The sequence below is a fragment of the Panthera uncia genome (genome assembly GCF_023721935.1).
Source record: "Panthera uncia isolate 11264 chromosome A3 unlocalized genomic scaffold, Puncia_PCG_1.0 HiC_scaffold_11, whole genome shotgun sequence".
Taxonomy (NCBI): Eukaryota; Metazoa; Chordata; class Mammalia; order Carnivora; family Felidae; genus Panthera; species Panthera uncia.
Window position 1 is genome coordinate 18,304,927 of NW_026057578.1, and position 13,347 is coordinate 18,318,273.

The window sequence follows — 13,347 nt, forward strand, 5'->3', positions numbered from 1 at the left end:
CTGCGGAGTGCCGCGTGCAGGACCCCGCCCCGCCCCCTCGGCCCGCAGGACCCCAGCCCCGCCCCGCCCCCGTGGCCCCGCCGCTCAGTCCCGGGGGGCGGGGCCGCGCGCAGCGGCGTCTCCAAGGCGGGGGGCGCGAGGCAGAGGGCGGGGCGGCCCCGGCGCCGGCCAATCATCGCCGCGATCACATCCATGCAAATACGAGCACAATGGAGCGAGCCCATCACTCGCCCCTGCAAGCAAGCTTGAAATGGGCTTCCGACTGAGCGGCAGCCAGGCTGACCAATGACTCTGTGTTTTGGGCCGGCAAAGCCCAATGGCGTGGCAGAGAAGGCGGGCCTGAGCTGGGTTAGGGTGTCCTTGCAGGGTGTCTGAGCTAAACTTCACCAAATAATAGCTGTTTGTATTTTGGCTGCTGCAGGAGCCATTTTAGGTAAGTTCTTCTCTTAACTTTTTATTTTCCTCCCGGGCCTTCGCTGGCCGGCCTTGTCCGCAGGTCCCTGGCCCCGCCCCGCTGGCCGGGCTAGGGTGCCCCTATGAATGGAGCCGGGATGAGGGGCTGCGGCGGCGCCGAGGCCCGGCCGGGGTCCGAGTGGGGCCGGCGGCGGGCGGCCTGGCGGAGGGGAGGCGGCGGCCTGAGGCCTGAGGAGAGGAGCCGGCCTCTGCCGCACGCCGCTCCCGCTCGCGCTCAGGCCGCGCTCGGGCCGGGCGGCCGTCCTTGGGAGTGCGCCGCTGCGGGCGGCGCAGAGGGGCGGGGGTCCGGGCAGCCCCCGGCCCCGAGCCTGGCGGGCGGGGGCGGGGCGTGCGGAGGCCCCCCCCCGGGGCGGGCCGTGGAGGGACCCCCGGGCGGGCGGGCAGGGCAGCGCCGCGCGCGGCGGGGGTGACCGCTATTCCACTGCCGCCCCCGCGGAGAAGTTGCTCTATTGGCGTCCTGCGTCTGTTTGCAGGGGTGGAGGAGGGTGGGCTGGTGCCAGGCTGCTGCTCCGGGAGGGGGCGGGGGCCCCGGCGCGTCCTCGGAGCGCGCTCCCCCTCCGCCCCCTTCTTACGCACTAGCGCGCACTCGCCCCGAAAATTGGAACCCTGGAGGTGTCCAGCAACCCCGCAGCCAAGTTTTGTGCATTATTAGATTGCATGTTTGAGCTTTAAAAAAAAAAAAAAAAAAAAAAAAAAAGAGGAATCTGTCCCCTCTAGGGTATTTCCTTCACTGTTGAGAAGTAACGGCGTCTTTTGCTCCCAAATTTCCAGAGACATGCTTGTCAGATGTGCAGAGGGTTGGCAGCTACTTGGTTTTTAAAAAGACTCTGTTAGGAAATCCCCTCACTAGTGAGATAATTGAAATTTGAGTTTGTTTTCAGCTTCAGTTTTATTTGATCCAATTAAAAATACATAAGCAGGCACTTATATTTGTGTACATAAAGTATTCCTAGTACCAGTTATGACTGATATGACTGTGGTTTCGGTAGTGTGGGATCTAATAAGGCAATATAATTCAATTTTCAACTTGTAGGCCCGTGTTCTCCAAATTAGGATTTATGGACCATTAGTAATCTGGCCGAGGTTTCCACTGAATCCTTGGCATCTCCAGGCATCCCTGGAACTGTTGTATGTACCTTCTTCCCCACCCCGTCAGAACTGCTTATTTCTGCTGTAACAGATCCATGAACAGAGAAGATACACATTTAAAAATTTTTGTAATTTTCAAAGTGTGTGCAATACTGCCCGAGATTCAGTTATTGTTTCTCAGATGGCGTATTGGAATACAATCCCATTAGGCCCCAAATTTCGGCATACTTTATGGGGCATGCTTGTGGTACTTAGAAAAGTCCTGGTAGGGACCACAGTTCTATGCTCTCAAGGCTGATTGTGAACTGTCTTTCTTACTGGACATCTGTAGTTATTGACTGTGCATGGCATGGTAGTTGGTTGATAAGCTGAATTGGTAGATCAAGTTGACAACCTCCGGGAGATAGTTTTTGTGAACTTTGTGGCTCTAGGACAGTACAAAGAAGGTTTGAGATCTATGTATGAAAAATGATTAGGCATGAATATTCAAGTAACATGGTTTATGCCAGCCGGAACAGGTGGTTTCATATAAGCAATGCGTGACTGTAACCCAAGGCCTGGGAAAATGGGGAGTGGTAAAATGATTAATTTTGGACTTCTTTTTGTCCCAGGGCAGATCTCCTTGATGAATTATGAAGGATTATTAAAACCTTTTTCTTCATTAATGGACTATTAAGAGTTAACCTTTACAATTTTTTTTTTTTTCCTTTTTGCTAACTTTGGAATCTCCTTTATAGTAACTAGAATATGATACTGTTCTTGCTGTAGTCTGGTCATGGGCAAAATAAATCTCAGTCTCTTGTGAAGTTAGTTGTGTCTCATCGTGGTATCAGTCTGCCTGGAGTCACATCTTTTATCCTGCAGTTCTTTCTTGCCTTTTTATAGTTAGTTTTTCTGTTGTTAACAGCATGCATGGTTTTTCAGTGTGATCACTTATACCACAACTTTTTAATATTCTCTATTTTTATGATTATTTTTATAATTTATTGATATAGTTGGAAGTTCTCTGAACTCATCAGTGTGTTACTTTTTGCCAACCACACAAGAAGTTGAAAGACCAGTTTGGAGTGAAATGGGAGAGCCATAAGTAACACTACTGTATTTCTGGAAGATCCTTTAGCAGTTAGTTTTTTATATTTATGGATTTACTTTTCTTATAACTATTTCAAATACCAAAGATCTCAAGCAGAATCTTGTCTCTTTAGAAACCAGATCTCATTTGTGATTTTTGCCATTATGTTACAGAAAACTTGTCAGAAACAATAGACGCTTGGACCACTGTGTCTTAGAGATCTCTTTGAGTTATAGAAGTTTCAAACAAGTGTTTCGGTTTTCTTGGAAACATGGCTTTGCCCCAAGCAGAGGTTGTGGTTATGTCTTCTTGTGTTAAACCGTGAGGAAAAAGGGTTCCTCACTCTCAGGCTTGATTCTCACTGTAGGGGCCTATGTTTTTCAGCTTTCATGGAAAGGCTTTGTATTGGTAATGGCTGAATGGAGTTGTATTGGTAATGGCTGGACCCTTTTGAACAGGTTAGAGGGTTCGAGGATTCTACCTGCAAAAAGATTTTTGGTATTTGACAATGACAATATCTAAGTCAACCGAGGAGACTGTGTTTTCACTCCCTTTTATCCCCCCCAGGATAACAAGGTTAGAAATAGTTTTATTTATTTAAAGATTTTATTTTATTTTTAAGATTTTTTTTTTTTAATGTTTATTTTTGAGAGAGAGAGAGCATAAGTGGAGGAGGGGCAGAGAGAGAGGGAGACAGAATCTGAAGCAGGCTTTGTGCTATCGGCATAAAGCCCTACTTGGGGCTCAAACCCACCAACTGTGAGATCATGACCTGAGCTGAAGTTGGACACTCAACTGACTGTGCCACCTAGGCACCCCTAAAGATTTGATTTGATTTAAAAAATGTCTTTAATGTTTATTTTTGAGAGAGACAGAGAACGGGGGAGGGACAGAGAGAGAGGGAGACACAGAATCCGCAACAAGCTCCAGGCTCTGAGCTGTCAGCAGAGAGCCCGATGCAGGGCTCGAACTCACAAACCACAAGATTATGACCTGAAGCTGAAGTCGGATGCTTAACCAACCGAGCCACCCAGGTGCCCCAAGATTTTATTTTTTTAAAGTAATCTACATACCCAGAGTGGGGTTTGAACTCACAACCCTGAGATGAAGAGTCGCATGCCCTACCAATGGAGCCAACCAAGCACCCTGGAAATAGCTTTATTTTTAATAAATATTTAGTGTTTCACTTTATACTTCCATTCCTCATACAAAGCTTTAGTTTAATTCAGATGAAAAGCTGCAGTGAATTCCATGGAATTGCCTGCATTCCCCTGTACCAAGTTATTACATTGAAAACTCTTTGAAATAGATAAAATAATAGGTAGGGCTTAGCTATCTGTTTCCTAGAGAACAGGTTTGGTGTTTTGTGTTGTGTTTTTTTGTTTTGTTTTTTTTTTTCCCCAATAGAACGTGACATACTTGTGAAGCGTGCAGGAAGCACTAACGTTGAATACCTGGTGTGTGTTCAGCACTTAGCCAGGCACTGGGGCTGCAGAGATGAAAAAATGTCTCCATTTTCATGGCCATTCCATGAGGATGGATGGAAGCTCAGAAAGATGAAGTAACTTATGAAGCTAGTATATAAAGGCAATAAAACTAGTAAATGTTGGAGCCAGAATTTGAACCCAGATCATCTGGACTCAAAGCACATATTCTTTTCACCAACCAGCCTCTAAAGATTTCTTTAAAAGCTGGAATGTGCTGTCATGTTTTAGTGGTATGGGGCTAAGTCAACTAACAAGTTGTTCTATGCACTCACTCATTTTTACTACTTCATTTCAAGAATGTGTCACTGAAAAAGCAAATTAGAATACAGTAAGGTACCCTTTACCGTCCTTGTCTCCAAAGTGTAGGAGAGGTCCTTGTAGGGCACTTAAGAGTTCACCCTAGCCTGGTACTAATAACCATGAAGTGCAGAGGGAGAATGCAGTCACTTTTTCCTTGCCAAAATGTTCTTTTCTTTAGTTCATTTTGTGGAGGCGTTGATACCCTCTTGAGAAATTCTGTTACTTCCATAAAAGTCCTGAAGGTAGTAAAATGGAGTTATTTTAAAATATCCATCCCTGTTCCCATTTCTGAACTGAATTATTTGCATAAAATCCAGAGAAAAGCATTTCTTTTTGCTTGTAGTACCCCTATTAGTTGGTTTTTATAGTTTGTAATAGTGATTCTTTACATACTCATGTACTTACTTTTTATGTCGTTTGCCGTCGAGACTTTTAGAATCTTTGGTAATGTATATGACATAAATAGTTCCTGTTTTGAGGAATCATTTTTTTCAGTTGATGTACCTTTTCTTTCTATAGTCATAACGAAGGACTTAAATTTTTAGCAAGGAAAAAACCATGATATTTCAATAGATTGCCATGATGCTTTTATCCGCTAGTTATTTCAGAACTTAACCTACTAAGATAGTATATGAAAATTTCAGGAAAATTAGGAAGTAGAATTTTAAGATAACTTCAGGACATGAATTGAAACAAGTTGGATTCGAATTTTCTAAATAAGTAAAGGGAGATTTCTCTTTTTCTACTCCTTTGTTAATTAAAGATTTTTGTAGGGAGTATTCACTGATCTTTTTTATGGATTAAATATATTATTTTATCAGTAAATTTTAAATATATTTAAAAATTTGTTCTACATTATGTGACCAAAGTATTTTATTTTTGGAATCTTTCTCTCTCTATATATATATTTTAAGATTTTTCTTTATTTTGAGAGAGAGAGAGAGAGAGTGAGGAAGGAAGGGGCAGAGAGAGAATCCCAAGCAGCCTCCATGCTGCCAGTGCAGAGCCGGATGTGGGGCTCGAACTTACGAGCCATGAGGTCATGACCTGAGCTGAAACCAAGAGTCGGACACTTAACCGACTGAGCCACCCAGGTGCTCAGAAATCTCTATATTTTTTAATTGTAAGATTGTTTTTACATAAAAGGTCAGGCTTCAGGTTAAAAGAAGGTCTAATTACTGTGGTAACCTTGGTCTTTAGTTCCTACCTGTTTAGGTTGAGGCTTTTTATCCTGGGATTCATGGACCCCTAGAGACTCTTTGGTCTGTGAACTCTCCAAAATAGTTTGCAAAATTTTGTTTGTGTGTGCACTTTTATGGGCAGTGAATCCATTCCTTTCATAATTCTTGAAGGCATCTGTGACTCCCACCTTCCCTTCCTGTACCCCCATGTTTTCCCATCCCCCCTTTTCCCCTCTGTCTCTTCCTATCCACATGCAAAAACAATATTAAGGATCATTGATTTAGGTCATTTCAAAACTAGTTGTTTTGTATGAGCAAAATCTTTTCCAGGAGGCTGACTTTGTTGGGCTTTTTTTGCCCTTCAGGAGGTATTGCGATTTCAGTCTGAATTAGTTGGCTTGGGCTTGGTGAAGTACTTCTGAATCACTCCGGGCAGCATCCAGGCAAAGGTTATCCCTGGAATTCTTCCCTGCCTTATTTTTATACTTGGGAAGCTGTTCCACACCCTTTCCCCTGCAGCCTGATAAAAGAGTAAAGGTTCAAGCAGGAGGCGTGAGGGCAATTGCAAAACAGTCTTAGAGGGTCCTTGGCCTCTCTGCTGCAGCCATGTGCCTCTTCAGATGGGACTGGAGGGGTGGCCATGGCAAAAGCTCCTGACATTTTCTTGCTTTGAATACTACTTACTCATTCAGTTACTGCTTCATTCAATATGTTAGGAGGAAAAAGGGGTTAAGAGGAACAATTAAAAAATAACCCCTCCGTTTTCATATTCCCCAGACTTTGTATGTGATACCTTGCAACTTTTCTGTCAATGTTGTTAATTTCAAGTGGAATTTTTCTTAATTTCTGGTTGAACATGTGAGCTTATTTTGCAGATAACATGCATATATGTTGAGTTCTGTTAAACCAGATGTTACTATAGGCAAGAGGATGAAATGTTAAAATTCTCAGAGCCTTATTTTATAATTTGCTTAAGAAAAAATGAAGCAAATTGGTAAAACAATATTTAGAGCGACAACAAAATTCTAAAAGTAGTCTCTAGGAAATGGCCAAACTTGAGAAATTCTGGAAGTTTTCTTAGAGAAGTTCATTTGTTGGGCCAGACCAGAAGTTGACTAGAAGAAAAATCCATTTCTTTGGTTTGATATATATATTGAGGAAAACACCTTAAGCTTGAGGCAGTTCCGTGAAGGGCATTGACTCCTGTGAGGGGATTCTGTTTGATTTGTTCCTTCTCTAAGTGTACATGAGTAAAGAAGTTGACTTGGACTATTTACTTTGGGTTCAAGGAAACCATCAGTATTCTAAGAAATTCTTTGAAGGGTGCCTGGGTGTCTCATTTGCTTAAGCGTTCGACTCTTGATTTTGGCTCAGGTCATGACCTCGGCGTTTGTGGGTTTGAGCCCCACATAAGGCTCTGCGCTGACAGTGCAGAGTCTGCTTGGGATTCTCTCTCTCTCCCTCTGCCCTTCCCCCTCTCAAAATAAATAAACTTAAAAAAAATTCTTTGAAAGGTTATGTCCAGTAAGCTAGGTCCAAATCATAGATTTTATTTACTGAAAGAAATTTTAAATAATTTAACACAAAGACTTTATTAATGTTCATTTGTATATTTCCGCCTAAAGGACTCTTTTAAAGGTAGCAGTCTAAATTCAACTGTAGGTTAGCCTGAAGAAGGCAAGGCATCATCCTTATTGACCATGTGGCAGAATCAGATCACATTATAAACAGTAACACCATCAGATTGCTTTTTTTTTTAAAGTTTATTTATTTTGTGGGGCGCCTGGGTGGCTCGGTCACTTAAGCGTCCGACTTCAGCTCAGGTCATGATCTCACAGTCCGTGGGTTCGAGCCCCGCGTTGGGCTCTGTGCTGACAGCTCAGAGCCTGGAGCCTGCTTCAGATCCTGTGTCTCCCTCTCTCTGTGACCCTCCCCGTTCATGCTCTGTCTCTCTCTGTCTCAAAAATAAATAAACGTTAAAAAAAAAAATTAAAAAAAAAATAAAGTTTATTTATTTTGCAAGAGAGAAAAATAGAGTATGTGAGTGGGGGAGGGGCAGAGAGGGAGGGAGAGAGAATCCTGAGCAGGCTCAGAGCTGTCAGTGAAGAACCTGTTGTGGGTCTTTGACCCATGAACCCTGAGATCATGACCTAAGCCGAAATCAAGAGTTGTACCCTTTTTTTTTTTTTAATTTTTTTTTTTCAACGTTTTTTATTTATTTTTGGGACAGAGAGAGACAGAGCGTGAACGGGGGAGGGGCAGAGAGAGAGGGAGACACAGAATCGGAAACAGGCTCCAGGCTCCGAGCCATCAGCCCAGAGTCTGACGCGGGGCTCGAACTCACGGACCGCGAGATCGTGACCTGGCTGAAGTCGGACGCTTAACCGACTGCGCCACCCAGGCGCCCCAAGAGTTGTACCCTTAACCTACTGAGCCACACAGGTGCCCCAGATTGCTTCTCTTAGTTAGCCCTTTATAGCATTGTTTTTAAGGGACTCGATATTCTGCTTAATAGAATTAGCATTTTTACCTTGAGTTGTAAAACTATGGTGAGGAAATAATAGAGGATATGAAAGAGATCATTAATGACCAGCTCCCAAAAGATAATTGTAAAAATGTGAAATAAGTTCTTTTAGATCAGAGCTAGATCTAGATCTAGATCAGTGTTAGTCCACAGATCTGTGCAGGTCTATGGGTTGTTTGTTACCTGACTGCGACCAAGTTAAGTACAGAACTTGAAGCATTTAGATGTTTTTACAGCATTTTTTAGAAAAATGATTTGTCTGTTGAGTCTGATAATAAAAAAATGTAAGTTTATAGTAGTCTTTGTTTAAAAAAATTTTTTTCCTGATAATTCATTTTTCTGGTGTTTTATAAAAGAATTAAGTCTATGATAAATTGGGAAAAAACAAAAAGTTCTTAACCATAGGGAGCAGTACTCAAGGTGATAGGTAACATGACCATTCTCTTGCAGCTTGTTTAGAAATGGCCCACATTTTGGGGCCACTTACCAGACTGACTGAAATAAACTACCTGGGGTAGGGACCAAGTAATCTTTGTTTTAACGAGCTGTACTAATGATTTTGGGGCACATTTAAATCTAAGAAACTTTATTGTAAAATTAAAAAAAAGAAACTTTGTGCTAAATCAGCACTGTCCAGTATAAGTTTGTGCTATGATGAAAAATGTCTTATATATGTGAGACCCACTCTTCACGTGGCTTTTGAGCCCTTAAAAGGTGGCTAGTATGACTGAGGCATAGAATTTTACATTTTATTTAATATTAGTTAATTTAAATAGCCACATACGGCTAGTGGCACTGGCATTTGACAGCACAGGTTTAGATCCTTTAGAGTCCCCCAGTCTTGGGGGGGGGGGCAGAAGTGGATTTTTTCCATTCCTTTAGAAATTAGAATATAGGACAAGACTATCCTTTAGACTTCAAATGAGACTAAGCCAATCATATAATAAAAGTTGGCACTGTTTGCCCATTTATATTTACCTCTTTTTATCTAAAAGTTGACTTGATGTTAAGAAAATAGTAGGGTCAGAAAATAAATTTAGATCCGTGTCACAAAGGTTTTGAAAACAGCAGGGTAGCTGTTTTAGTGAGGCCTTGTGATCCTTCATGGCTGTGACTAACATGCATAATGTCTTGCAATATGACTTCTTAGGCTTTTTTCTTTCATATAAAGATTTAAGCTTTTAAGTGCAACATTGTATTTTTCTAGTTCTCATTATAAAGCACCAGTTATGGAGAGTTCTCATTACGTTAGACTAGTTAATGGAGATTTTTTTTCATATGGAGAGTATTTTTGGTTACTTAGAGGATAGTTTTTCATTTTATAAAGGTAATCTTTGTTTTTAATAATATCCACCAAGGATCCTTTGAAAGGTTGAACCTTATACTCTGTCCCCTTCCAATACATTTAAAAATTGATTGGTAAAACATTTCCTTTACTCATACAGAGTTGTATATGCTTCTCTGGCTCTTTCTCCATCTACTTGTACTTCATATTTAAACTCCTAAAAGTCAAGGATAGCATTGACTCTAATATATTGATCAGTATCCGTTGCAGTATTGGAGATTGTTTTCGGATTGACAAGTGGAAGGAAACGTAGCTGTAAAAGTAAATGAAGATGCACATGTAGAATCATAGCTTTTTGAAATGCTGTCCACACACAGTGAGTCTTTTCTAATAGGACCATAATTTTATTAAATATATTTGCCAGGTTTTAGGTTTTCAGGCAGGAGATTGTTAGTCATATAGGCAATGACTTTTGAAGCATAAAAGACAGTAAAGGGTATTCCATGTTGATACACTCAGAGTGTTGATACACTTAGAGTGGGTGGGTTCCTTAAAGATGGTGGATAGGGCTGCAGGAATCACAAAATTGTCAATGCAACAGTGTCAGTTACTTTGTTTATGGCATGAAGTAATGTTGTGTTATCTTCCATTGGTGTTCATTAAAAGGCACCATTTCCCATTTTGTTGTAGGGATGGTCTTATATTCTCAGCGAGTGAAGATGTCCTGGTAGGTTGTCTCGGCAGGGGCTTCTGTGTAGCTGAAAATGACACGAGTATCGCTGATTGGTGTGGCTCAACATCTTGTAACATGGTGCTTTGGGCACTTTTGTCTGACTTTCTCCAAAGAGTTTCAAGTTCTTAATCTCTAGGTATATATTTGGACTGCTGCTTTGGAATTGAAAAATCCAGTCTGTTGGTACTGAGATCTGATAGTTGACAGATGTTAAGTTTAAAATGTTCGCAGGTTCTTTGCTTCCAGTTTGTTTCCATCACTGTCACTGGTTCCTAGAGCTGTGACTGGAATGTGGTATGACATGTTACTAAAAGACTGATTTCATAAGCCATGGACAAATACCAGTCTCCTTATTTACACATACTAGTCGTACTCTGCCCACCCTTTTCCACTCTAGCGCAGCACTTCATGCTAGTAGGGCTCTCCCTGGGTGCTCTGACTTGCCCCTGTGCTCACTCTTGAACTAAGCTTTGTTGCTACCATCAGAGCTGTGCTTGTGGAGTTATTTCTAGTTTAAGCTTTATGCATTATCAGGTCTTACATAATTCAGCATCTCAACTAGATTCCTCTAAACCAAAGCCTCTTTCTGGCTTCTCAGGATTGCGGGAGAGTAGTTTTGGAAGGGAGTTTAGAGGCCATCTAGTTCAATTTCATCATCTTATGGATGACAGAATGGACTTCTAGTCATATAAGTATTTTGTGGGGCCATAGAGCTGGTCTACGGCCAAGTCAGGCTTAGAATTCAATTCTCATTTTACTAAATAGGACTCTTTCCCTGACTCTGATGGTGAAGGTCCTGAAACCCCCTGTGGGAGAATTACCTTAAGAACTTATGGGGATAATATGGGGAAGTTGGGTTCTGAGATTAGAAGTGAATTTGTGAAAGGCTGAATAATTTTTTTTAATGTTCTCAAATAAAACAAAGATATCAATGAAACTTTACATGTCTTAAATGAGTAGGAATGAGTGGTACTATTTTGGTAACTCTTGTTTACTATGTCTTATTTACTAGAAACATTTTGGCATGTCCTTTCCTTTTATATCATGGTAAAAGGCTTGTGGTACTATTTTGGTAACTCTTGTTTACTACTTTTTATTTACTAGAAACTTTTTGGCATATCCCTCCATGATATCATTGTGAAATCCTTTGTAAATTTACCTTTGCTTTATTGCAAATAATGTGAATGATCGTTTTTTCCCCCACATCTGCATACGCATTCAGCTTTTTAATTTAGGATTATTACAATAGGTTTTTCCCAGACCCCTTAATTATTGTGATAATCATAGCAGCTGCCAATCACTGAACGCTTACTGTATGCCAGGTATGGTGCTAGGCTCTTGTGTGGTGTGGTTCTTAGGGCTGTTCACTGATACCCTATTTTTGTTTTTCTTTTGGGTACCTGGTAGAATAGTACTTCTCCATCACCTTGAAGTTGAACATGGCTCTGTGACTTGCTTTGGATATTGAAAGTTGAGTACAAGTGATGTGAGACACTTCTAGGCAAATACCTCTTTTTTTCTGAAAGAAATCTTCAGTGGTTATGTAGTGTAAACAATAAGCCTATGCTTTAAACCACTGAGTTATTTATTTACTAAAAAAATTTTTTTTTAACATTTATTTATTTTTGAGAGACAGAGACAGAGCGTGAGCGGGGGAGGGGAGGGAGAAGGAAACAGAATCTGAAGCAGGCTCCAGGCTTTGAGCTGTCAGCACAGAGCCTGATATGGGGCTTGAACCCACGGACTGTGAGATCATGACCTGAGCTGAAGTCGGACGCTTAACCAACTGAGCCACCCAGACGCCCCTAAACCACTGAATTTTTTTAAATTTTCTTTTTTGTTTTTTAAAATTTACATCTGAATTAGTTAGCATATAGTGCAAAAATGATTTCAGAAGTAGATTCCTTAGTGCCCCTTACCCATTTAGCCCATCCCCCCTTCCACAGCCCCTCCAGTAACCCTCAGTTTGTTCTCCATATTTATTAGTCTCTTCTCTTTTTTTTAATTTTTTTTTTTAACGTTTATTTATTTTTGAGACAGAGACAGACAGAGTGTGAACGGGGGAGGGGCAGAGAGAGAGGGAGACACAGAATCGGAAGCAGGCTCCAAGCTCTGAGCCATCAGCCCAGAGCCCGACGCGGGGCTCGAAATCATGGACCGCGAGATTGTGACCTGAGCCGAAGTCGGACGCTTAACCGACTGAGCCACTCAGGCGCCCCTATGAGTCTCTTCTGTTTTGTCCCCCTCCCTGTTTTTATATTATTTTTGTTTCCCTTCCCTTATGTTCATCTGTTTTGTCTCTTAAAGTCCTCATATGCATGAAGTCGTATGGTATTTGTCTTTCTCTGACTAATTTCACTCAGCATAATACCCTCCAGTTCCATCCATGTAGTTGCAAATGGCAAGATTTCATTCTTTTTGATTGCCAAGTAACACTCCATTGTATATATATACCACATCTTCTTTATCCAATCATCCATCGATGGACATTTAGGCTCTTTCCATACTTTGGCTGTTGTTGATAGTGCTGCTATATACATGGGGGTGCGTGTGTCCCTTTGAAACAGTACACACACCTGTATCCCTTGGATAAATACCTAGTAGTGCAATTGCTGGGTCATAGGGTAGTTCTATTTTAAGTCTTTTTGAGGAACCTCCATTCTGTTTTCCATAGTGGCTGCACCAGCTTGCATTCCCATAAGCCACTGAAGTTTTTAAATGGAGTTTTAATTGCAGCATAAATCAAGCTCATCCTGAATAATGTAAATATACACGTATTACCATCATTGATCTTCATGGCTGAGTACTGATATTGGCCCATTTTACAGTTGAGGAAATGGAGACAAAGGAATTCAGTTTACCTGTGTGGCAGAACTAGTGGCCCAGGCACTTTGAGCCCTTCATTCTTAAGCACTGTTGTTTGCTGCCGTTGATTATGCTATACCAACTCAGTACCCACTATTGTGTATAGAATATGGGTTCTGCCCATGATAATGTCCTGCCAGAGCTTATGTTTACTTCTCTGTTCCATCCCTTCTTACAGATACTCCTGAAGTTCCAGGTCCAAGGGTCTCTCACCAGGATTTACTTTTCTCAGTGTTGCACTACAGAAACCTCCATTCCTTTTCTGTTGTCTGTTATCTACTTTTACTGCCTTCTGGGATTCCATCTTTTGTGTGTTTGAATCCTTGCTCTGCCACTC

The 13,347-nt window shown here is 41.6% G+C and overlaps 1 protein-coding gene across 4 annotated transcripts in view; it reads left to right on the forward strand.

Moving 5' to 3' along the window:
• The first annotated feature begins 261 nt into the window (after positions 1-261).
• Positions 262-13,347, forward strand: part of CHD6 (chromodomain helicase DNA binding protein 6) — a 205,940-nt gene continuing 192,854 nt past the window's right edge. For 2 of the 4 annotated variants that reach the window (XM_049650776.1, XM_049650778.1), the window contains exon 1: positions 264-433. The gene's annotated coding sequence lies outside the window, so the exon portion shown is untranslated. Of the gene's footprint in view, positions 434-13,347 lie in introns of all 4 variants that reach the window. The other 2 variants (XM_049650774.1, XM_049650777.1) reach the window with 2 other exon arrangements.